The sequence below is a fragment of the Apteryx rowi genome, unplaced genomic scaffold, assembly GCF_003343035.1.
Source record: "Apteryx rowi isolate R43461 unplaced genomic scaffold, aptRow1 scaffold_112, whole genome shotgun sequence".
Classification (NCBI taxonomy): domain Eukaryota; kingdom Metazoa; phylum Chordata; class Aves; order Apterygiformes; family Apterygidae; genus Apteryx; species Apteryx rowi.
Genome location: NW_020447331.1, coordinates 1619679 through 1646676, shown reverse-complemented (window position 1 = coordinate 1646676; position 26998 = coordinate 1619679).

Genomic DNA, 26998 nt, shown 5'->3' with positions numbered 1-26998 from the left:
ATTAGTCCTGTATGTATTTGCAGTACTATGAGTTTAAAGATAATGGAAGAGTGGAAGTGTATTCTGAAAGACTACCTTGACTTTTTTAAGGATAATAGGAGCTTCCTAAAATGTTAATTTGGAAGTACCACATTCATTACAGAAAGAGCTTTTCCTCTTCAGAGGTCAGGTTGACAAATCTGGGGCATTTATTTATTTTTATTTGTAATCTTTATTATATGTCTGAGAGAAAAAGACTAGGTTGGAGAGAAACATCTATCAAAGCTTTTAGGTTAACAGATGACTTACATGCTCTGTGCAAAGACTTTGTATGTATCAATTATTGATCTTATTTATAGAAAATGTAACAATATAAAAGGTTAAAAAAAMCTATCAGCAAATAGAATAAAAGAGACCTCAGCAAAGTTTCCAGGAGAGCACAAAGTCTAATTTTTCCTGATAACCTGCACTGAAAACTAGTTCTTTCCCACAAAAGTGAAACAGTGGTAAAGCAAAGAGATACAATACGCAGAAAATAAAGGGAATAACTGTTGTTTACAGTGCTAATATATTATYTTACTTCATGGTGTGACAAGATGACGTGGTGCTTTGTTCACTGTGCTTCTCTCTATGGGGAGCTAATTGTTTTTACTAGGGGATTTGTGCATTTACAATACCTTTGGCTGATTTGCATGTAAACCAAATGGAATTTGTTGTCATTTTTGCAAAGTCTGTTTTTCTGATACTGTGCGCCTTCTCTACAAGTTCATGTTAGCTTCTGCATGAGGAGGAATTCCCAGAGTGGAGGGTACAGCAACAGATGAAAATATGGAAAAAAACTTTAGCTTGTCTGGTACCCTCGTCATACAGCCAGAAATAGAACAAGCCATATGCAAAGAAGGTAGTCCATTGCCTGGAAAGGTCTGTAAGAACATTTCAAGTCGTCATGAAGCGCTGATTCACCTTCGTTAGCTTGTGCCCAGAGGGGAACTCAGCATTGTTGAGCTGCAGTGGTGTTATCCATGTAAGGATATATGTCTACACTGCACAAAGGTGTGACTTGCTAGACTAGAAACCACAGGCTATGACAGGCCAAACTCTCAGGGTATATCTCATTCTAATCAAAAATATGATGGAAGTGCATGCATATGTACCCAACTGAGCTTTCAACACCTTTATCTGCCTTCAGAATAAGATCCAACACATAACTTTTAGACGGTTCTGTGAGATTTAGATAGACCTCCCCTCCAAAATCTTAAGAGCAAGACTTTTCCTGTAAAATTGACAGTAGGAGGTGCAATACCTTTTTTTCTGGAAAGTCTCCAGCCAAAATTTGCAGACTCAGAAGATTAAAGATCACAGATAGACCCATGGATGCAAATATGAACCTTACAAAAATGTGATGTTGCTCCTAATAAAGTTCAGACTCACCTCGAGTTCAGATGAAAACTTCACCTTAGGGTGATTATCCAAACTGAGTTCTAGTGACAGTTATTCAGTGTTGTAGGAGTTTTGCATTTACCTTTTATATTAAAAAATGAGTCCATATCTTTTTTGTATATATCTGTCATATTAGAAGGATCTCCAAGATAACACTGGTAAGGACTGCAATACCAGCTCACGTCCCCGCTGAGAGCCTGCCTACAAACACAGAAGAGCTGTAGCCTTCTGGAACTGGATGACAAGGTAAACAGACAAGGCAAACATAATTGTGGGAGGACAGCATTTGCAAAGATGTGACCTGCAGGAACAAGTCAGGAACAGAGACAATGAATCCCTAAGAGCAAAATCCACTCAGGTCAAAGAGTTTTACCACGGACTTCAATAAAGCCAGCATTTCAGCCCAGAACTCCAACATGGAGAGTCCTATATTTGCTCCACGTTGCCTTTTTCAAAGCTCTAGAGTGAAACATTAGAATTTATTTGTTCTTCATCCCAGTGTAGTCAAAGGCAGGAGAGAAGCTATGTCATTGAGTGACATGAAAAGAGACAGCAAGCCAGATCCCCAATTGCTGTAAGTCAATGTATATTTCTGTTCATTCCAACACTGTTAACCACAAGTATACTTCTGAAAATCTAGGTCAGCAAGTTTGTAATGTCAACAACTCAATGTTCAGAAATACCAGTATCATCTTAAAATCATAACATGTATAGCTATAGTAGCATTTAAGGGCTATTTGTCTTGCTAWTTGAATTTGAAATTTTAGGATTAATTTGAGCTATATTTTCAAGCTCTTTTCTCTGTCTGTAAGGATATAAACCAACAAAACATCTGAAACATGGTTTAGAATTGTGAGATTCTTGCCCACTGCAGAATTCCAACATCCTGGCCTTGAAGAGGAAGCTGGAGTGTCACAAAGTGAAGAAATGGCAATTGAATTGGTGAGGCGGAGGAATACCGAAACACAGTAAGAACAAAGGAGGCTTCTGCACTGAGTAGAAATAGTGGAGGAAGATCGCAGGCTTGTTTTTGACACTGAAAACTATTCAGAAGTTCTCACAGTAGAGAAAGGTGTCCTGAGACTGAATCAGCTGCCCATGTGAGCAATGAATTCTTTTTGCCCGAATGCCTTCCCTGATCCTCTTTCTCTGTCAGTTGATACATTTGAATTGGTTGAAGATTTTCTAAGAAGATAGAAATAACTTTACATACAATTTAGGAATTTTTGCTTACCCTGCTTTCCTTCAGAAACAAGGCTTGTGTAACTATTTTAACCATCCTTGCAACCACTTTTTGAATGTATTTTGTTCAGCTTCAACCAAATCTGACAGTGGAATAGAGCTCTAAAAGGAAACAAGTTTTTACAAGAGACCTGTAGAAAATATGTATTGAGACTGCATGTAGCCCGTAAAGCCACTCGTTTGGACCACCAGCATCAGAGGGACAGAACATTTATTTCAGCTTGTTTCATAAACAAGAGGTGTTGACTGCCCAGTCACCCATTTAGGTTTGGACTAGCTGCACCATGGATCATCTCTTTTAGGGCAAGCGAAATGAAGATTAGGGTATCATGACTCAATGAAAAGTCTGCTTCATTGATCTGCTGCTTGCAAAACTATCTGCTAAATCATCATTTTCAGTCATCTCTGCTGTWAGGTCTCGTGTTTCAGTTTAACAGAGCTAGTTCTTTCCTAACTATGCACCATCTTTCTCCCTTGTAACCTCTGTCTTTGAGCTACCCTTTTCCCTATGTTACATTTAGCAGATGCTGAAATGTCCAGGTCTGGGTCACACAATTTTTCCCATAACCCTCTGAGCTCACTTGAAGAGTTAAAGAGAAAATTGAGCATCTCCACAAGCCTTCTGAGACCCAAGATACACAGACAATAAAAAGATCATCACATAATAACAGAAATGGAGCATTTGTCTATTCAGAGACTACTGTATTCTACAGCGTAGTGATTCCGGTCAGGRTCAGATGCCTCAGGCTATGTGGTTGATGTGTAAAAAGTAACTCCACACCTTATGAAAGCATGTAACCTTGTATGACAAATGGGAAATTATTACACAATAATTATATGCCTTTGCAAGACCTGATTGTTTTAAAAAGCTGTTATCTATCATGCCAAAATATATTTTCTAAGATTGCTATCAGATGGCTCAAACTGCAACAGTCTCTCAGCCTGTGCCCTCCCTTTAAAACTTGCAGTGTGATGATCTTCACTGGCATTTGTCAATAGCCTTTCTTTGAAGGACCTCAAAGCACCTGCAGAAGAAAAGCCTAGTGCCTGCAAACTGACTATGAACAGGATGCAAAGATGGCCATGGTCAAAGCTTTGGAGATCTACTTACATATCTTTTCTTTCATTTGTAACATTGAGATAATACTTCTGTTTGAGTTTTCTTGGCTAGGTCTATTATTATTGTCTTTTACTACCTGCATGTCTAGTACCTGGTGTAATAGGGTCCTAAGCTCAATCATACATATAGCATCCATTGTGCTCAGAGCAAGAAACAGTAACAACCTTGCTGCCACTTGGAGCTGCACCTATTTAGGTCAAATGGGCTTATCATCACTAGCAGATTACAGTGGGTTGCTGCTAATCAGAGGCGATGAAATTGTTGAGGGGGAAGTGCTGACATGGGGAAAGTGACTAAATATCATTAGCCATCTTCTATGATATCGGGACAAGCTTTCTGTCTCGGCCAGGTTAACTCTCACTTTCTCACTGATGCACTGGAGGATATTTTCTGAAGGATTCARCCACATAGCTGTCATTCATTACAACTTTTCCTTCTTGTGTGAGTGCTTCTCTTACCAGACTGAGATATCTAGCCAGGACTTGCAGAAGCAGGCACACTTTCCCCATGCACAATCTCTTTCAAAATACTTGAAAATGACATCTTATGCACTTCATTTGATTTTTTTGTTTGTTTGTTTGTTTTTTTGTTAACAAGATGGGCTTACTCTTACCTTCCAAAGGTCAAGAAAGCAGTGATATTTGGGGCATTACCCATTATTATGTCCTAGTATTTTATTAGAGTGATATTTTAAGAAACATACGCTGTAACACAAAGGATCCAACTCGGGTCAGGGCACTGTTGTGCTAGTTGCCATATACACAGAATAAAAGGCAGTATCCATCCTTTAGAAATTGTAATGTAGGACAAAAGAAAGTGTGAGAGGGAAGAGGCTCAGAGCAATGAAAGAGTAGTTTGTGGTTGCACAGCAGCTCAAAGGTCTAGCCAGAGCTGCCCAGTCCAAGTCTAATGCTGGACTTGAATAAAACAAAGCTATCTCAGTTCTCCTCATGTCCCGCTATGGGAGGTTTCAGTTATACTAAAACCAACTTCATGCCACTTTTACGTGACAGAGCAGGGGAACAACTGCGTTCCACCTAAGTACGTGACTGGTAATATTGGGGATACTGTATTTGCAGTAGGGGTTGTARGCAGATCAGTGTCTCTTTTTTCATATGGCTCATTCAATAAGGAACATTACTTAGCCATTAGACTTGTGCTGCTCATTCTTGGGAGCTAACAACACATAACCACATTATTTCATATGTAAGGATCTGAGACTATACATACACTATGCATTTAATGAAATAGGTGTTACACCTGCATTTAACATAGATGCATGCAATTCTTAAGTTCCTATTTGCTTGGCCCTACATTATTCATTTCTTTGCAATATGTATTGGATCTTATATTAAAAGAGCATGATGGTTGAGAGCAATAAAATCTCACCAAGGAGATCAAGTTAGCAGTAAATAAGAAGCCAAGACAGGAGCTGGAGACAGTGATTAATTTTGGCAATGTAATGAAATGGCAGTGAATTAAAGGAGCCTGTAAACACATTCTGGGATTTTCCAGTCTCAAATGTCTTGTGATTTCTTTCCTAATTTGGTATAAATATTTTCTAAATGCTGAGAGATATTCTTCCAATATGAGTGTCCTCTCAGCTATTGTTATCAGAAGTCTGATAGTTTTTTTCATTGTTATTCATCAGATATTGGCATCTAATGAATACTGGGAACACAAACGGATAGATCCTCACTTGAGACAAATCAGCCAAGCTTTATTAAAGCCAGAGGAGCTCCGCTAATTTACATCAGCTGATCATCAGGGACAATAAGTTCACATCTATTTCAAATCATCGAGAAATCGTGGCAGTTCCTTCCAAACAGTTCCCTAGTCCAGCTATGTTCACATCTCAATGTGATGCGATGCTATTTTCCTCATGCACGTCAAGTAGCTGTGCRGAATGCAAATGAATCTTCCACAACCCCCCTTAGAGCACTGGGTTATACAGAAGGTCAAAAGCACATTATGCTTTTTAAAAAAGAACATTTCTCCTGTATAGGGTAACAGCCCACGTTTACGTGAGGTTACTGGGTGTAAAGACACCAAAATGAAATCCAGAATAGCCTAATTAATCTTTCACTCCACCCCATGCTGCACCAGGCAGTGCCATTTTATTTTAACTGTTTTAGACAAGCYGGAACTCTAATAATGGATGCTTTAAGAAGTGTTGGAACGTGAACTCACTGTACAGCCTCTACCTTCTCACCCTTTCTTCAAGCTTTCTCCCAGCTCAGCCACGAGGCCGTTAAAACTCTCTGTCCCACTAGGCAGAGAGATTGACTTATTACTCCTAAGAAATTGTACATGTGGGTTAGCATATGTGAAAACTTGCCCTTGCAACTGTTAATTCATCTGCCCTCCCTGTTCCACTCCTGTTTCACCCACTCACTTTTCAGATTGAAAGTGCTTTGGGAGAAGGGAAGATTGTCTTTCAGGGCAGGCTGATGGGGGAAGGAGCCAAAGGATGCTGTGCCCCCCGCCCCAGGCTGCCCAGGAGAGGGACTGCGTCTATTCCAGGCTTCCAGCTGAAAAATACTTCCACCCTCCCAATCCAGCCCTTCTGTCTTAAGTATCTATATGGCCTATTCAAACTGTGGAGATCTGTCACCAGCATGTTAACACTCACAATTACTTTTTGCTTTTTTTTTTTTTTTTGAAAGAGTATTCGGTAGCCAGAAGTAATTACAGTGATAGTTCTGAAAATATTTATATTTCTAGCTGTAGCCTATGCTACCCCAGTGATTTTTTTTATGACACTTCTTCAGCTAAACTAAAGACTTGTGAGTCCATTACAGCCTTTACCTAGCCAACCTAATCCTTCAAGTCCTGGATTTGTGCTTTTGTTTGTGACATATTGTTGAGAGTTGTCCACTGTAATATAAAGGGGATACATGGACTGCYGTGGTGATGGCAATGCTTTTTTGTAAAACCTTGGTCATTTTATAGATGTCACTGATGGAAGAAAAATTAATTAAAAATCTCAGCGAATCTCTCTTCCCCCCCCCCCCCAATAGCTGGGATTCTGCAAGACACTGTGGGTATCTGGGTCTGCCTCTTTAATCAATGAAGCTCTGCAGTCTGACCTGGGACCCTCCTCAAATACAGTCATCAGGAGGTTCATGCCTTGCCATCCAGCCAGAGAAAATGCTCACGGAGAACAAAAAACTGGTCCCGTCAGATCAGACCAAAGATCCATCTTGCCAGCAATGGCCAGCACCAAAAACACTCCACAAAACCTGTTACCTCATGATACCTTATTCTTCTAAGTCACCTTGCTCTCCCAGCAATGTCTCAGTGCAACAGAGAAACCATTCAGGTTGTCTTTGGTAGCACCAGGACGGTACAGGATCACTGTGGAGCGTGTGCCACGTAACACAGAGCCGCAATAACATGTCAGATTTTCTACAGCCTTGAAGTTCACATCTGGTTTGTCAACAGTTACACTGAAATCCTCTCTGATTTTGAAAACCCCTGTACTTACTATATAGCAATGTCAATTTTGTTTGTGCTGGAATCTCCATAGGTCTGGATTTTTCCTCCAGAACTTGAGTGAAATTTAGAGTTTCTGATTAAGTTTAGCACCATAAAAACAAGTATTTGGGTTAAATAAACCTCCCAAGGTACAAATTCAAAATCAAGTTAACATGACATAATGAATTTCCAAGTGTCAGCTGAACCACTGTAACTGCCCACATATTCAGCTGCAGCCTTGGGCAAAGGTGCAGCAACCTATTAAAATGGAGGAACTAGAACTGYGTAGTCTGAGCCCACAGTAAACTTTGAGAGGAAAACAACTGCATGAGACAAGAGTATCAGCACAAACCCCTGAGTGACCAGTCAGTGGAGCTATACGTGATTCAAATGGAGAAATCACATCCCCTCCAGCCTTTACCATTATTATTATTTTTCCCAGAAGAGGATTATATTAAGGTTGAATTGAAAAATGGGGCTTAGAACCACAAGCATTTTATTTTTAAACCATCATCACTAGTATTGTTTTATAGTTGTATATACTACTGTGTATGCTGTACATACACAAGCAAAAAATAAAAATAAATAAAAAACACGGTCCTTCTGCCAAACCACTTACAATTTAATGTGAGGAATTGCAACGAACTCCAGTCTGCATCTTTTCTGGCAAGCACTCCATAAAGCTGTATGGAAAAAAAGAAAGAGTAAAAAAAAAAAGCATTGGCAAAGCTGCCAAAACTCAGCACCAGTCTCCTCCCTCTATCTGAAACCTCCCCAATCAATCCAGACCAGCTGCAAACAAGCGCAGTGCAGAGACAGCTCTCTGGAAGGTTTAGCAGGGGACATTTTGCTGCAGGCTGATGGGGACATGAGGGAAGAGAGTCTGTGTTACCACACCTCGATTACTCAGAGCATCTGCTTTAATATCGGAAGCTGTCATGTCCTTTTGAATGCTGGAGGCACAGAGGGGTGAAGGGTTGCCTGTGACCACTCTCCCTGGAGTTTGAGAAATACTTTAGAAATAAAAAAAGATTTAATTAATCAYTTCTACTTCATCCTTTTTTAACCCACCTCCTCTCTTCCTTTGACTTTTGATGAATTACAGTGGTAACTAGAGCTCTTTCTGGGCCCAGAACCTGGAAGTGTTCATCCCTGAGCAAAGGGATGACCCAGGCTCCTAATCTAGAATTTGCCACTAAAGGGGAAGTTTTACTGATGGTGAGATTAAAACATAGAAAGATTGACATGTCCAAATCTTTAAATGACTTGTCTCATAGAAACTCATTGACACATCCAAGGTCTGGACTCAGTCTAGCAAGACTGTTCTTCCTCACCGCTCTTCTCCATAAAAGCAGGCTCAGTGTTCAAGCCTTAGCAATTTAGTGTCCATATGTCTTCTTGCCTCAACAATTCCTCAGCCGCTCATGTCTATTTTTCTCACTAGCTGAAATAGATAGATAAATCCATCTAATCTATCTATTGTATTTTTAATGCACTCATTACTGAAGGATTTATTCTAGAATATGGCTTGTCTATCTATGTGCTATTATCTGATCTAACATCCAGAGGCAAAAATTTTATGAGTTTGAATATAGCCAAGAAGGAGCACATTGTGGTTTCACTCAACTTGCTCTGTTCCTTTGGAATGTAGCTGCAGTGACATTTCCCTTCTGATTATCATCGTCAAGGAAAGCCCTATTATTTAAACAATAGTTGTAAAGAAGATTGGAATATAATTATTGAAGGTCACCCTGGGACTATAGGCAGGCAGAAAATGGTGTTGTGGCTTTTGCATCATTCCTTATGAACTGAGCTTCCTATGCTGACCATAGGAATTCAGGCTATGCATCCTTGGACTCAAAGAAAAGGAAAATATTTGACCTCAGCAGGTTAGAGCCTTCTTCTGGTTTGGACTAGTTGTTGAGGATCCAAAGGGAAAAATAGGGAAAGTCTGTTGTCTACCTAGCCAGTCCTGGGATGTGACACAACTTGCATAGCTACAAAAACTGTTCATAAAACTCTCCAATGTTGGCCTTGTATCCATCTAATTGAAGGTTGTCAGACTTACTTATTTTTCCATGATCCGTAAATCCCTGGAGGCCTCTTTTCTTGTTATCAGTCACATAAACAACTTCCACTGTTTGCTTACGAGAACTATAGCAAAAACAATGGAATGCATTGACAGATAGAGAAAATGGGATGGTACATGAAGTGTTCCTCCTTCAAAGAGGGTCAACGTGTGGAAACAGAGTGAAGCTAGCACCATATAACTAGACATGGGGATCTCCAGTAAGTAGTATGCAGCCTGCTGCTTGAGAAAAGCTTTGTTAAGCTGGCGAATGCCTAAGTGACAACTAGAACATGTTCACACAAAATTGCACTGTTAGCCAAATAAACCCTCTGCCTTCTCTCCTTCCTCTTGTAAAATGAGAAGCCTGACTTGGTGTTAGTTTGTCCTTGAATTCCTAACAAAAACAAAGTAGTTCTGAGGCTGAAATTTCTAGTAGCTGTGTTACTCTGCTGCTGGCAAATCATTATGTRATAGTACATTGGGGATCGCACTTAGCCTAGCAGAGATTTCTTCTTACATATGCAATTGCTTTTCAGGACTTTACTTCCATCAATCCAACCCCGATATTTTAACAGTCTTAAAACTTAATACACACCTATCTCAGATCTTTGCTTTTGCTTTGGAAGGCTGCCAATTTATCTGAGATGGAGGTGCAAGATGTTTGCATCTCAAATCACTGATTATAATATCCTTCAAAACACAGTCTGCTCTCACCCTGGCTTTTGAGAACTTCTACTTAATATTTTATGACAGAGTCTAAGGAGCATTTGATTCCTCTACCAAATCCAAACTCTTGGGGAGATGCTTCAATCTGACTGTGCTTCAAGGAGTTCAAAAATTTTGCAGAGTTTGGTTCAAAGTCCCTAGCAAGAGCATATCAGACAGTCTAAAGGCCCTTTCTAGATTTAAAACCTGTATTTGTCAAAAATTGTCAACTCTTGTTAAATATTATGGTAGACCTGTTCAGGTGAAAGTTAAAAGTGAGTCTGTAGATCATCAAGGCAGAGACGTCAGGGGATTACATAAATTAACAGCAATTGAAAATCTAGCGCAGAAAGTGGCCGACTGTATGACCTGAGAGAGGTTAACTCCAGTGATGTGGTGGCTCTCTGGTCTTTTTGTTATGAGTGAATTTAACCCAAAATGGAGTCATCTAGTATGACTCCATTATAAAATAAGTTATAGATTGGTATTTATGGCTAGGAGAAATACACAAACACACAAGAAAGGGGATCCAAACTAAAGAATGAAAGGAAATGCACATGTAAAATTTCTGGCCTGTTTCTTTGAGTTGAGCTATATTTAAAACAACTGGTGACATTATTCATCATCAGTAAAAATCAGGAGATGGGCTAATGAAGGAAATTAATGTCCATAAGGCAAAGGCCACTGGCTTCCTTTTGCTTAAGCACAGCTGAGAAAATATCATGATAATGTTATCCTTCATGTAAGCAAACAGCCCTGAAAGTGGCCACATCTYTCTTCGGAAACCAACTGCTCACGGAAGCTATCTGTCTGTCTTCGGGTTTTCTTTGGACTCTCACACCATGGCATTTAAGCACTTCCCTGTGTAAATTAAGGATGCGTAATACCAACATTAACACAAACAGTGACGCAATCTTGCTTTTCAAATAAACAAATCAATAAAGCAAACAGCAGTGCTTTTTTGATTTGTAGGAATTAGTCAAACACTCACTGTATAAACCTAAAGAGCGCAGGTTGGGTAATGTTGCAAATAGATATTCTAGTCAAAAACATGTGTTCTAACTATTTTAAGACAAGAATGGTAGCATATTATATGCAGCACTGAGAAGCTGACTCCCCAGGAGCACAACACACAGCAGTCACATTTTCTGTGGACTTGTTCCTGGGCTGTAAGCTTGTTGGAGCAGAGTCTGCCATTGCTCCGTGCCCAGTTCAGCGCCAAGCACACCACAAGCACCGAGCAAGTAGAAACAAATTGTGCTTATGGCTTTCATAGAAGTACTTTTAACAAATCTGGCTTGCTGTGATGCCCATAGGACAGCTAGTTGGTGGCCACAGAGATTTTAGTTTTGTATATTGCTTTTGCTACACAAGGTGACAGCTACCTTCATGATAGACAGGTTTACCCCACCGAGAAAAGGGCAGGTTTCCTTGAGTGAGTCTCACACGCAAGGGAGAAAGAAGCCAAAGTAAGTCCTTCCAGAAGCAATCACAATTCTTGCAGGAGTACAGGGGAGATACAGCAGTTACTGCCAAGGCTCTGCTTTGCCTAAAGACTTTAGGCACAAGAAAATAGTCTTGGAGTAAAACATGTCTCTTGAAAAACAACAGTCAAAACAAGGATAGTACATGAAAAAAAGTTGTCTTTGACTGTGCTAATTTGCAAACGCTGATGGAGAGAAATCTACTTTCAGGAAAGGGAGGTGATAAAAAAGCAGGTCATGGAAAACCTTTCATATGAAAAGAGATTGAAATGATCACATGCATAAGAAAAGAACAAAGGGCTTTCAAGTACATTAAAAGAGAGAATATGCAAAACCACTCATGGAAATGCCTCTTTTCATACCACATGCAATTAAACCATGAGATCCAAGCTTACAGGACATTTCTGAGATCAAAAACTCAGAGGCCCAACTCAACTGGACATTTATATGAGTAACACGAATGTATGGAATTACATAATATTTTAGACTAGCAAATTTTGGAAAGAACATTAAACGTCCTGTTTTGGAGATGAAGCCAATTTCTAATTTAAGAGTAAAGAAGTTCTTTATGTCTTCATTTGCATAGCAAGGGATGAGAAAGGAAATTATTTCACATCCGTCCATTGAAAGGGTTTTTCATAGCGTGTTTGAGTCTAAAGCATTTTCGGCTGACCACTACCTCTGTGCAAATGGTTTTTTTTCGGTTCACTAGCACTTCTGAAGCCATAACTGAAGCCATATCTTTTTCAAACCAGCTTCCAAACCAAATTTCTTCTAGTATAAAGCATTTTTAAAGACTGTCTCACTGTTGTTTTTAGTAAAATTTAAGGACATTTCACAATGAGAAATCACTGCAAGTCAAAAGAAATCAAAACACTTTGATAAAATTCAAACATTTCTGAGTGGCATTTTCAAAAACATTACATTTTGTTAGCTCATTATCTTCTGCAAGRCAGAGAAATGGAGGGAAACTAAGGAACAGTATGGCACTTCCAAACTGATATTTTTCTCCTGGCTTATTGCCAGCGGGAGAACAAGTCTAGCAAAACCTTACACCTGATCCCTTATGTGACCTCCAACATTTCAGTTCGTCTGTGAGGAACCTTAGCAGAGTTACATGAGCTGAAAAAATATGGAATAGTATAAGTGTAAACCAGGAACAGTACAGCTCTCTGTTCTGTGCCCATACCGGGGGTGAAATAACAAAGAAAGTAGTCTGGTGACCAGAGAATTGGATAATTCATCATCCAGTCTCCTTCTCCAATAGTATTTACCCACGGAAGACCTAATTTGCCTGTGCCATGCCCAGACTCTCCAGACAGATCCAGAGGTGCTATTTGGGTTGYTGTAGTTTAGCACAGGGGGAATCCCATAACTTCAGAGGGGGAAGATGTTTTTGTTTTTAATAGATCATTGCACAGCTCTAGTGAAAACACTCTGTAAAACAGGGATTTGGGCTGCATAAATTTAGGGTAGATTCTTTTTGAACCAGAATTTTCTATGTCTAGTGATCTTTACCATACACTGTTAAGCTTAGTCCATTAAAGTCCTAAGGAAGAAAACAGAAGAACACCTCTACTTTTACAACTTGCTTCCACACTGTTTCAAATTTTAACACAAGAACAGTCTCTCCCTGCCTAAGACTCTAACTAGCATCCTATAACAGTGAAACTGTACACCAAAACTGCCTTTACAATTCTCTGCTTGCTTTAAGGCCCAGTGGTGATTTACAAGGCCCTTTTTAACCAGTTCATTTGATATCAAAAACATACTAGAAAACAAATAAGCCTATTAGTGGTATTTTAGCTTTATACGAGTTTTTCTGTTCTTTATTGCCTAAACTGAATATAAAGGAATAAATCACACAATAGTTTTTTTTTTCTGCTTCATTCATTATCATGAGTTTTTCATATCTTTGGCATTCAGTAAAATATCATCTAATTATATCCACAAAAAATAATAGTTATGCATTGCCCTATACAAAATAGCCAAAAAGTGATTAGTGAGATGTTACCATATACACATATACACAAACACAGACCCACATACACATTTGTATAACAATCTTACTTCAAAAAAGGATATATACCTTTGCCTTTAGATGCTAACCAAAAACTAGGTTGAACTGATTAGCTGCTGCCTGTCAGGCGTGCAAGAACTGGTTCCCACTGCTGTTCTTCAATTAAAACTGTGCACATTATTAGTCCCAGCGTGTAAATGGGTCTTTTTCCATTTGAACAGGCCAGGTCTCCTTGCTACCCAACAGAGCATTTGCAGCAGGTAAACGTGTTGCTACCAGTGGAGGAAAGCACTCCTTTTCTCCATCCTGTCTTTTTAGCCTGTCAATRCTGTGATGGCCTTCATACAGTACCTAAAGAAACACATCCCTGTGGCTGAGGCCTCTTAGCAGCACTGCKGTGCCAACACGGGAGCCAAGGTGCAAGCGAAGGGAACTGAACAGACTTAGCATGCACTGGGCTAACAAAGGCTCGCCTGATGCCAGGAGGATCTTCCCTTTCCATTTTGCCACCTGTTTTGGTTGCAAGTCCTTGAAGGTAGGCAGGAATTGTTTTACATGCAGTCAGGAACGTTTTAGGCATCTGGTGAATAATAATAAAAACTCAATAATTTGCGAAAAAATGCAACTTCAGGTTAGCTTTTCCTCAGTTTTGGTTTCTTTCTTAAAAAAAAAAAAAGCTACAAAAAAATTGCTTCTAGATCTGCTGTCTCTCTGCTTTTCAGGAAGACTTCCCTTTGATGATTGCTTCTAAATAATCATTATAATTCTCTGAACACTAAATGCCTTAGCACACTCCAGTAATAAAACTATATTCAACATGTGTTGCCAGAATATACTGTTAAACAACAGGGGTTAAAGATTTAATATACTCAGTATAGCCACCACCACTTATGCCTTTAGAGACTTAACTATTTGTTTTATATACCTTAAAAACAGAGAAGAAGCATTCTTGAAGTGAGAAGGAAGAAGGCAACTATCAAAACCTTTTTGGAATCACACCTAAAAGTCTATGAGATTTCAGCTTTCAATTGCCAGATTTGCTTTTGAAAGCAGCTGCCCTAGTGGCAGAGACCACAGCTTTGGAAACAGCTGGATCTCCTCAAGGTGGGAGAGTCCCCAGCTCTGCATGCTGCCACCCCACAGCAGAGCCACCAAGACAGGCTGGGGTGGACAGTGCCCTCAGCCAGCAGGGCTGACTCTCATGACAGCCAAGGGCTCTTAGGAGCAGGAACTGGTCGCAGAAAGCTGCAGGCATCTCAAGCCRCACCAGCTGCCGGCCCAAAGGGAGGTTGGGCTGTGCCCGACATCCCTCCCCTGCTCCTGAAAAGGATGTCCTAATGGCTGCTTGAAAATGAATTAAGGTGCCTACTGATAGCATCRCTTCCCCCATTTCAATGCCAGCCCCGAGGCATGGGTTACAGTAAATACGGATGTGTGATGCTTTTGCTGTTTTACAAAAAGCAGTTGTGCAACCGAACTTCTGCTTTGTTATTTGGAAGAAGCACTTGGCTGCTGTTGCCAGATCACAGCTAATTTGTGCCTGGTGATGGCAATAAAAGTGTGATAAAAAAGAGGTTTATGATGGAATTAATGTGGCGGAAAGGCGTGATATACAATGGGAGCTGTTTCTTTTGCAGAACTGTAAGGATGCCRGTGGATAAATTCAGTTGCTAACACCATCCAATGTTAAATATGCACACATGCTTTGTTCCCTTCTACTTATTTATTTACTTTCGTTACACAAATAGAGGTTGTTAAGGCCACCACCAGCCTTTGCGATGTCAGCTAAAGCACTGCTGTGTCATTGCGTCTAAACCTGCCTGCCATTTATTAACCAGGTGCCAGGTACACTGGGCCAGCTTGAGGGCTATCTCCTAAAGCCCTACCTGCCCTCCTTGCAGATCATAAGGTGGGTACATACTGCCAGTGGACTAGACATTGGTCCCACTACCAAATCAATAGCAAATGCAATAGAAAAAAGGAAGTCTGACCCAAGGAGGCTCTTTATCAGGAGATGTGCCCAATGTGATTCCCAGATAATATATTTATTGGCAGCAGTTTCAGCAAGATGGCAGTTTGTTGGTGCAAGAGAGGGGGAGAAAAAATCAAATTAAACCAACATTAGAGATGCTGTTTTTAAGCATATGAGAACCCTTTGGGAAGGGCTGATGCCTCAGACCAAGGGGAGCTGGGTCTACCTCACAGGACTTGCAGCAGCACCCATTTAACCCAATTCTCAGACGCACAGGTTGAGTTGGAGTTATCTGTGGTGGCAGCTAAAAGGTCTGTTCGCTGAGGGTGTTCAGGAGAACGTATAACCTGCCATGTGCGTGCGCTGCTGCTCACTCTTACTGCCTGCTCCGGGAGAAAGGAAGGAGTTTGGCATCTTAAATTTTTGGTCCAGGATGCTGTTACTAGTCCATTGACTGCATAGGTAGGAAAAATAACTGGAAAACTCCCATTTGGCTTTATGAAACTGAAGTGGCCATAAGACCAGCAGAAGTTCATTCCTGCCCAACAGCAGGTCATAGTGGGAGGAGTAAGCCTGTGTGAAGGTGCAGGGGAAAACAGGTTTTAGCTTTCTCAGTGAAAAAGAAGATGCTGGAGGGATCGAGACAGAGAAATAGACTGGCGGTGGGGTGTGTGAGGTCAGTTTATTTCTGTTGAGGTTTTTCCCTCATCCCTGTCACTGTGGAATATCCTATATACTGGATTAGTGCATTTTTCCCCACGGTAGGAAATCAGTGTCTCTCACTGGCTTTGGGAAGGGCAAATAGAGGCAGAACAAATTTGAATAACTAATTCCACTTCACAGGCTTGTGGTAGAAGCTGGAATTTTATCAGCTCTCCATCAGCTCCTTTTATATTTCCTTTCAGCTAAACAAAGTACCAATTTATTTAAAAATATTAGTTTGTAAATTGTGTAAAGGCAGTCATGGCTGAAACAGCTCTGGCAGTGTAAAACCTAACCTCCTCCTTTTTTCTTGTCCTGTTTGTAATTGCCTCTCTAGTGAAGGCCACCAGGACCAGCAACAGAAATCCCTCAACCTCTTTCAGCAAGTTTAATTTAGCCGCCCCAAGGCCTGGAAAAAACAACCCAGCTGATTGCACGGTTGAAGCTGATGGAGGCTCCTGTTCCCATCCTGCAGCTCTGGTGCGGGGACTGTGAAGGCTCTGACAAGCAGCTGGATGGTTGCACCACCCTCCCCAAGAACAGCCATTTCAGCAGAGGACATCCAACACCACTGTTTGTAAATGCAGCATTTCTGCAACGGATGGCAGACACAGCAGCTGTGTGTGGTCATGTCTAGCCCATCAGCCATAAAATATGTCCTTCTCTGAAAATTGATATAAGCTATTTATGCAGTATTGGGCATATTTATTTTATATAACTTGGATTTTTAAGTGGTTTGAATCATATTCTAATTTGAATCTATTTTTTATAAGAACTTGTGCTATATATTTAATTATCTACTTCTGTATCAATTAGGATTGAGAGGAGGAGAATTACAAACTCTGTTACTAAATTTTCTCCATTACTGAGCAAAATTCAATCCTCAGCTCAGCTACATCTGAATTCCATGATCAACAAAGGCAGCATTCAAGTTCTCTAATATTTCAAGGGTATTTTGGGTGTCAATGGAGAAAGAAAGGTGAAAAGAAAGAATATCTTGCTTTTCTAAAAAGCTGTCTCTCTTCCTCACTCCACCTGATTCATCACCTTCATGTACTATGCTGAATAAGAAGACTATTTTCTTTAGAAATTAGCATTTTTTGCCAAAATCCAATAGCTTTTTTTTTTTTAATTACACAGGTTTCAGCTGCCAGTTTTAAACATCTCTGCAGAGAGCAGATAAATGTTATGATTCACTGTAACACCAGGTAATTCCTATTTAGAATAAGTGATTTATAGCTAAGAGATCTGACAGTCTGTTGGACTAAGGAGAAGCCAAACTAAACCTGGCAGGCTGTGCAGATTGTTAGCTTATGGGACTGTGTGTGTCCCAGTGACCATTTTCTCCCCTACCTTGCCCTTTTTATTGATTGCTTTTTTGTTGTGACTTGTCCTCTTTCTAACTGTAAGCTCCTTAAGGCAGGGATCAAGTCTTCCTACTAGTTAACATAAAGCCAGACCCATCAACACCCAGATTCTCCCCAAGTCTATTAGTCGCTATCAAAATCGTAGAGTTGTAATACCACCCCCGACACTTAAGCAGTGTATGTTATTAAAAGGTTTCAAAGTGCTTTTAAAAGGAACAAATGATGTTACTAAGAGGGGAAATGAGCCACAGAAAGATGCCACAGACTGCCCAGCAAGCCAGTGATAGAGCCAGACTTACAACACATTGCTTCTGTAATGTGCAACATCTATTAAGTTCTATTTATTTGCCTCCTGTAAGTAGATAAAGGCGGCAATTCATGCTGAATACACTGAGAGTGCAAGAATTCCTCTCTAGCAAGTACACAGTCACTAACAAGGTGATTTGTTTCAGTGACTGCCACCCATGGCTGCTTTTGCTAGTAGTACTGAACAAGCTCACCTTCTCCACTCTTACAAGTAGCCCTGACTCAACACAGGCATCAAAACATGCTGAGTAATGTAAAAAAAAAATAAACAAAGCAAAGCCTCCATTTACATGTACTGCACTCCCTGAACTGTGCTCAGGTATTTGTGCACTGAGCCAGCTCTTCCTTCCTGCCACAGCTACGAGTGCAAAGAGACTATTACCGAGAAGGACAGGTGAGAGACAGCTCATCAGAACTGGGCTCCACCAGATGCTTTTGGAGCAATGAAATTGAAAACTCTCTGCAAAACTGGGCTAATTTGTCAGAACTTCATTTTGGTAGACTACCAAAGAATTTATTCCAAAAATATTGACATGTCCTGTTTCAACACTGGAACAAAACGTCTTCAAGCCTTTTGTAAGAACTGGTAGTGTGAAGGTAGTTTTTCTTATTTGTTCTGTTCTGATGCTTTCAGTCAGACTTCCAATGCCCAGTTTTCAACAAAAAATAAAATAGGAAGAATGTTTTAATGGATCTAAAATTTTCAAAATTCCCCTGAGAAAATGTCAAAATGCTCAGTTTTCACTCCTATCTGGAATGAGGCAAACCCTCTGGATCTTCCACGACAAAGCATCCTTTCTCAGCCGTGCTGCAGAGCACTGTGCACATCATTCCAGTTGCGCAGCAGCCTCCTTGCACAGGGCGTGAATTCACTCTTTGGCTTTCTCCATCTCTTTCAGCCATCAGCAGAATTACAGCCACATGTCCACACAATACCATGAAGCTGTGCAGAAGGAAAAAAGTAAATATCATGCTTAACTGGAATACAGAAGAAATAAAATTGATGGGCTGTCAGGAGACAGCTATAATTGCTTTGAATTAACACCTCTGCTTTCTCTCTGAACACCATTGCTGATTGCACTTGATCCCATCCCCAGATCTTCATCTCTCAGTAAGGTGGCACCTCCAGCAAGAACGCCAAATTTCCATCTTCTATAATGTTGGAAAACTGGCATGCAAGCAGTCCTCAGGACTCGCCAATTGAGCAGAAACAAAGCTTACATGCTTTGATTGGATCACAACAGCCAGACAGTGACTTTTTTTTACTTACATGCTATCTTTTAAGCTTGGCAAATTAGCTTACATGCAATAGGGAATAATGTTATCAGGAGATCATTCATTTTTGRCTACTGATGGGTGTGGAAATCACATGCTGTGTTAAAAGCTGCTAGGGAAAATGATCATTGGGATTATTTTTAAACAGATTAAACAACTGCCGATCACTCATTCTCTCTGAATTGAACAAAGCTTTAGTAACTGACTAAAAGAGCAAAAGACTTCAAAATCCTTCGTCTTCTCTTCGAGTAACTTAAATAAAATCTGAACTGGAAGATAAGGATGTTACAAAAAGACAGATCTTCTTGTAAGCAGAAAAGACTTGAATGGGTTAAGCCATATCTGGCTGAGTCCCAACAGACATAAAAATCACCTGTGCCTGCTCTGAAATAAATCAGTGTCCTTTTCTGCTGCTGCCGTTGTCTGGAAATAATGCAAATGCAATGGGCCTGCAGTGACATTGTGCCGCACTCGAAGGATACACATAATAAATTGTCCCCTAATACTGTTAAAGAGACATTTTCTTCTTACTCAGTAGCTTTTGAGGTTGAACTGTGCTACTTACTAGTTGAGGACTGTGATATGGTGTCATGCCATTCTGCTCTATTATTCATTTAGCCTCTGATTGCTTATATGCACATTTGGTTCTYGAGTCTCAAAATGCATTTTGCTGCTTATGCTCAATGATAGTGTGTTTACTGGCATGCATTAAAAAAAAAAAAAAAAGCAGGGAGTTTTCTTTCCACTTTGTTGCTGCTGTTTTAATCATTTCTCTTCAATAGCAGCTGGAACAGATCGTAGATTCATATGATTTGGTTCTACTGCATTCATCACTGGGAAAAATGCATGGCTGTGTTAAGGGAGGACAGAAAGAATTTGTCTGCTCAGCGGGAAGCTATTGCTGTTCCATAATTGTTTGCTAAAAGGAAGCTGGAATAAAAATGGAGGTAAATGGGTATCTGTGTCAATCCAATCCATCATAATGAGTTTAACTGACTGGGGAGTCATAGCCTAGGAGCTGGGTGTAAAAGCTGGCAAACCCAAGAAGAAAGGAAATAATTAGTTATGTCCTTACAATATTTTTAAATACTAAAAATTATATCTGATTGCATCATCTTCTGCACACACAAAAAAATGAGCAGAAATACCAGCAGGGCTTTTCCTAATACCCAGGGAATAAAGTCAATTCAGAATAGACATATAAGGACAGTGATAAGCAAATGTTTAAACAACAGGACATAGTTGTACTTGTTTTGGAGTCTTTTTTTTTTTTGTGTGTGTGACTTAAGCATTCCTAAACTCCACAAATATTCAGTCCTGTCCAAAAGTTGTCCTCCACCTTGTGCCAAGGCAAGTATGTGTGCAACACTTCAGAGAAACAGCTYGGAGTATTGATCCTGCTGAAAAATAACTCAGCAAAAAGAAAAAAACCAAACAGACACTTTCTTCTGGGCTGGTTGCCCAATTCTCTCCATGCTCTTGCCAGAAGAAGATGATATGGGGCTGAAAACAAGTGTCTGTGCAGAGCAGCTCCCTTAGTGTTGCAACCCAGTGCCCACTCAGGCCGCAGTATCTAGGATATTTTAAATGAATACAAAGACTGTCTTGGCATCTTACTGCCTCATTTTCTTGTGTGAGCACAATAAAATAAAGACAATGAAAACCATTGCAAAAAAAAGGGATTTAGCTTCAGGCACCACAACTGTAAAACTTGTAAGCAATATAGTTAAACCATGAGTCATGTATATAAATGTTTCACGGGATAGGGAGAGATAGCTGAACAAGGGCTAATACATCAGTCTGTTTCATGTGTACCCACATTTTGGGTTGAAACTCCTTGATTACAAAGCTAGGTGAAATCCCTGACAATCACTTAGCCTGACAAGGTACAACACAGACCATAGGACTTCTTGGCAAATTCCTCCTCCAGGCCCCTGGCTTTTGTAGTTTTTCAACCTATGGCCACTGGACTTCTGAGAATTATGTCCAGAGAAACCACAAAGTCTGCCATGAAGAGAGGGTTTTAAATACACTACATAAAGGTATATCATTTTCCCTCAGAAATTCTTGGGGGGGGGGGTTACACACCAAAAAAACAGTCTAAGACTATTTGACTAGAGCACAAATTTTTTAGAACATCTCCAAGTATTGACCTGAAATTTCCCACTCCTACATCAAGTGATCGCTTAATGCTTGTTTGTTCTTAATTGCCATATTTCTAGTCCAATTATACCTTGCGTCAACTCCCAGCCATTAGATGTTACAACTTTGTCTTCCAAGCTGAAGAACACTCTATTATAATGTTTCTGCTCTCCAAGTAGGGACTCACAGACCAGCAAAATTGCTCCTTAAGCCCTTGATAAGCTAATCTGACTGTGCTCCTTGAATCTTTCATAATCAGACATTTTTTGTGGTCCTCCAAAGCTTCTCAGTGCTTTTTCTCTGAACTCTTCCCAATTTCTCAAACGTTCTTGAAATACAAACAGCAGAACTGGACACTGGACACAGCATTGCTGTAGATGGTGCACCATGCTAATGTGGTGGTATCAGGAGCTCTCAACTTTAGTCTGAGACATTGGCATTCGTATTTGCAAGGTCCAGATCAGCTCTTCAGCTATAGTGTGTCTCTGGTAGCTCATGTTCAGCTGAAGATCTGATATCACCCCCAAGTGTTTTCTGCAGTTAGCATTTCCCAGTACAGTGTCCTCAATGCAGGAATTACCTACATTCTTTGTTATTCGTTGTGTAACATTGTGTGTGGCTGTTAAAACTTACTGAAATTCTGTCATTAAGGTGTAATCACAGAAGCTCTATGAAAGTTAAATCTTCACATGTGCGACCTCACCAGATACCTCCAATGCCATTCACTACATGCTCTCTATGGCACTGCAAACCCCTACCTCTCCGCAGTCTTTCTGAAAAGAAATTGAATGTTATACATATATAAACAGCACACAGGCACTGATCTGCTGTGGGCTGGTCTGCTGTACTTCTACAAGAAGAATCTCCAAAGGTTAGTTAAATGTTTATTTGCCTTCAAAACTGCAAAGAACCTTGATTTCACCAATAAAACGTGATTAATAAGAAAAGGATCAATATTATACGTAGTTAGCTGGAAAAGAAATCTTTTTCCTCACACTTGTCAAGCATTTTCACATTCAGAAGATGGTCAGACTTTTGAAACGATCACAAATCCCACTTGGTTTTACAGGTGTGCCCATGAGATGCAAGACGTGAAAGACAAGGAGAAACATTAACTCTACCCCTTGTGCTTTCCCTGTATAAAGCAAGCAGCAATAATAGCAAGCCAGTTGATGTCTTCTACATGAGGTCCACAAGGATTTAGCCTGTGCTTTAGGCCAGGATCTTTTGGCAGCATTTTGTTTTGAGAGTGCTGGGATAAGACATAGGCCACACACTTCACAGAATAGTGAAAAAACCTTGCCTATGTAATCCTCCTTTACTTGTAAGATGGTCACAACATACTCAGAATAAATGAATTACTTCTCAACCTAATCCTGGGTCAGAGCCTTCTGCAGGACAGACTGTCTACACACAGGGCTGGATGAGGATTAGTCCTGTCACATGTAGAAAAGATTTACGCCCAGAAGAGCATTTTTCTGGTCAGTTTGAAATTTATTCTCCAGTATTTTGACAAAGCCATCACAAATATTTTTGTGCTGTGTACTGTTGTTTGGGATTTGTTCTTGTTCTCTGAAAATGACAGAATTGTTTCTATTCTTTATATTTTGCAGTGCTTTGCAAAATTACTGAGAAGACTAAAATTCCCTCTGTGTATTCAGTTTCTAAATCACACAAGTGTTTCTGAACATCCCCTACCATGGTGAAGTTTTCAGAAGACTATAAATTGAAAAGAGTAAATTATACTAGGAGCCAGATAATTTAAACAATTTCAGCAGCTCTCAATACAAGTCCCTAAAGCAGTGAAACATCTTTAAATGTTAAAACTAACTCCTATCACCATGTGCACTGAGATATCTACATCCAAAGTTACCACAAAGCCATAGGAACCTTGAGTTCAGGTATGCAAAATGAACACATATTGCTTTTTCTCTAGAAGACGTTCCCATCAAGAGCCCTTCCAGATAGCCCAGCATTTAATTCCCCACCTGAATATATGCAGTCAGACCCACCTGTTAACAGACCTTACAGAAAATCTGTGGCTTCCTCTGGGCAGATGTTTCTCTCACTATCTGAAGTCATTTCCAAGACTGAGACCTCCATGAGTTTGAAGCCTACTCTATGAGTTACATTACACTTTACAGAGATGTCCCCTTCACAATCTCCAAGGAATAAGCACACGATTAATAATTTTAGAAAATGAAGTAACACAGGTAACAATCATGCATCTCTCCAGTCACATGCCTGCAAATAACAGGTGGGGAATCTCTGACTTGTGGACCACCTAGAGCCCACAACATCACCTCATAGAGCCTGCAAGCACTGTACTTCATTCTGTATTATTATGGGATAGTATTACAGTGCAGGTGAATGTCCAATCTGCCAAACACACTTTAAAAGACTGGTTTAGCCCTCTGTTGAAATCATCTATGCTAATGCATTACTCTAGTCTGTGACCGGCCTGCACCATTTATGGATAATTAGTAACCCTTTCTATATGGAACCATCATATAAAATGCAATCACCAAATAATTATGCCAAGAAATAATTTAGCCAACTGGATAAATAATAGTTATTGTTGTACTTTATTATTTTTAAACAAACAAGCTTATAGTATAATTGCCAGTTGCATTTCTGGCTTTACATCCTTCTGAGGAAAACTAGAAAGGAACCAGTATTTCAGGCTGCGAACCCACTGAGGCAGAGCCTGAGGAGAGAATATCAAGAGGCAAGGATACCGCARTCATACATACAGGCACAACAGAGCTGAAGAAGGATTTTTGATCTTCAGTCCAAGCTGATCTCTGGCCAAGAGCCACCTGCTTTCCTATATGAGGTAGTGAGTCTCCACTCAATACTTTTGTTCATAAAACACCATTACATTCCACCCTCATATCACGGCCTCTTGGAAAGGACTACACTCCACCCTCATTGTTCTTTCTTTAATCTACACTCTTTGAAAATTTAACTCTTTTACTACTGCAGTTTCTTATTCATGGTACCATTTACCTTCACAGCCTTCCTACCACCATACTAAGCTCCACACTACTTTTTAGCATTGATCCCACACACAGAGTAAGTCAGATTAAGGTAAAGACACTGACATATACAACAGTATCTGCATGGATGTACAGAAAGCCTGCGACAGTTGCCCGAAAGGGGTGAAATATCTGCATTTATCTCAATATACATTAAGTCTTGGACTCCCTTTTCTGAAAGTCCAGCCAGCACCATGTTCCAGAAGACCTGTGCTCTGATTAATTATCCCTAAATCATATCCTTAAATACTAAGAATCATTTTCTGGGGGAAACAGGGAATTTCTGCTGCTTCCAAAAGCAGACCCCTCCATGTGGCAAAAGGTTCTTCAGGAAAATGTGCCATCACTGTTTCTGCAGATTTCTGGAAAGGATGGCAGCATTGTATGGACGAGAAGCCCTAGACTAAAAAAGTGCTGTGATGTGCTGGAAACACCAGGTGCCTTCTCCTGATGGTTTGCTAATTTGGTCATTGACCCTAAAGTTTTGAAATAGCTTAGAAACAGTAAGTCACTGAGGCTACTGAAACATAAGTATCATCTTCATTGTCTCTGTTCCAAATCAGTGGCAATAGCCAGACTCTCCAAAATGACTTTTTATCCTCAGATTCTAGCCTTTAAAAAATTTAAATCAGTTTTCCAAATTTTACAAAAGTTATTTCTTAAATTCTCCAAAACTGTTTCCTTTAAAAAATTCTTGAATCGTACAGTATGTGGAAAGAACTCAGGTGAACAGACGTTCTTCAACTGGCACCATCAGGATGACACACAATAATCTGTAGAACTTCATTTAATAAAGTGGAAGACACTGGCCAACAAAACAAAACTGAGCAAAAAATCCCAGACCTTCAATGAACTGGACTCTGTAGCAAATACTTTGGAATCTTTGCTGAGACTGCATAAAAGGTCATTTCTGTCCATTATCACCATTCAGCCCATCTGCTTTCTACTTCTCTGAAGTCAATGAGTCTTTTGCATGGGTAAGAATCAGTCTAAGACCTCTGTTTAGCTAAGCTTTTACACACATGCCAAAATGATTTGTTTAATCACTGCCTAAGATCTTGAGCATGTTTGCAAAACCCCATCATTAGCTGTCTTGGATGTGAGCTCAGACTGGGAGCACAAATTGCATTTGCCATTCTGGAACTGGTTCACTCTCAAACATGGAGAAACCATTCAGTCTGGGATTTAGCATTGGCCTAACTTTATTAATTCTGAAATCAATGGGAGCACCACAGACAGCTTTAAAATGTCCCTGGTTGCTATCTACAGTAGCAACATTCAGCAAAACATTCAAGGAATAAGTCTACAGCCTTTTGCAAGCAAACATGAACTTGCTCTGCCAAAGGTACAAGTCTTGGTTGTATTAGCTAAGTGCAGAGTCAGTATATGTAGCCTCTCAAACATATTAGCTGAGTTTCAGAAACRTGATGACTAGAGCTACATGGCCTCCAGTTTTCTAATAGTATAGTTAGAGCAAGCTTACACTTGTCGGCAAATACTACAGAACTACTACTTCTCAAGAGGACACAGTTACACCTGCAAACCTTGGGTAACTCACTTCTTTCTCCCCAAAACCATAGCTATAGTAGCAAAAGTGCAATTCTGGTTTGATACCATAGAGGTACTGAAAGCCACAGCCCTCAAACATCCCTGACTAGCAAAGCTAGGTCAGTTGAGCTCCTGGTATGCAAACAGCCCCTGAGCCTCATCTGCGACGGTACTTATAAGTGATGGTACAAGACTCAGGAATCGAGGATTAGTCCTTCAAAGACAAATGTATGTGTTTAAGCTCTGTGAGTGTTCCCAGCAATTCCAATAGTAACTTCAGTGTGTTTGCAGAATGAATATGTCTGTGCTTCAGAATTCAGGAGCAAAGGGTTTGCAGCAATGCCATGCCATTTCTTGTCATTTTTATTGTTACTCTCTTCAATGCCGTATATGGAAGATGATAAAAGATTTTTATCATAAGCAAACAATGGAAAATCAAAGCCACCATTTTACTAACAAGGACAATAACTAAAGAACAAAACTTAAAGACCAAGAACACATAAGGCTGAATTTCACCGATAAGCAACTAATTTTCTGATGCAAAAAGAAAGATACATCTGGAATCAAGTTTTCAGGGGTAGGTGGTCCTAATCAGGACTAAAGGCAAGAGAGAATTAGTAGACAACTTATTTAGTAAAAAATAAGGTAAAAACTAACTCAGTTTAACATGTTTCTCGGTCCCAGTTGGGCTCAGTTTCTTTTATCAACAATTCAGCCTGAACCCAATACCTGCATGTGAGCCCTTGGTTAAGGTCAAATACCTATATTACACTGCCCTTCAAGCAATATTGAATCGGTAAAGTATCTTTTCAGCTACAGTTATATTAGATATAGCTATTGACTTCCTTCTTTTTTATTGCACTATAAAACATGCTGTAGTGAAAATAAAGGTTTACTTTGCAACAGAGAATTCACAGACATCCATTACTGCTGACTCTTCAAATCCTTGGACATGTGTCTTGCTGTCTGTGTTGATTGAGATATCCTGAAAACCAATTAACTGTCCTTCAGCCAGCCCATGACTTGTATAATTAGTGCAGTGTGGCTTATGTATCTCTATATAGTAGATGCTAACATAGTTGTTTGTGTCTCCTTGTCTATAATCAAATT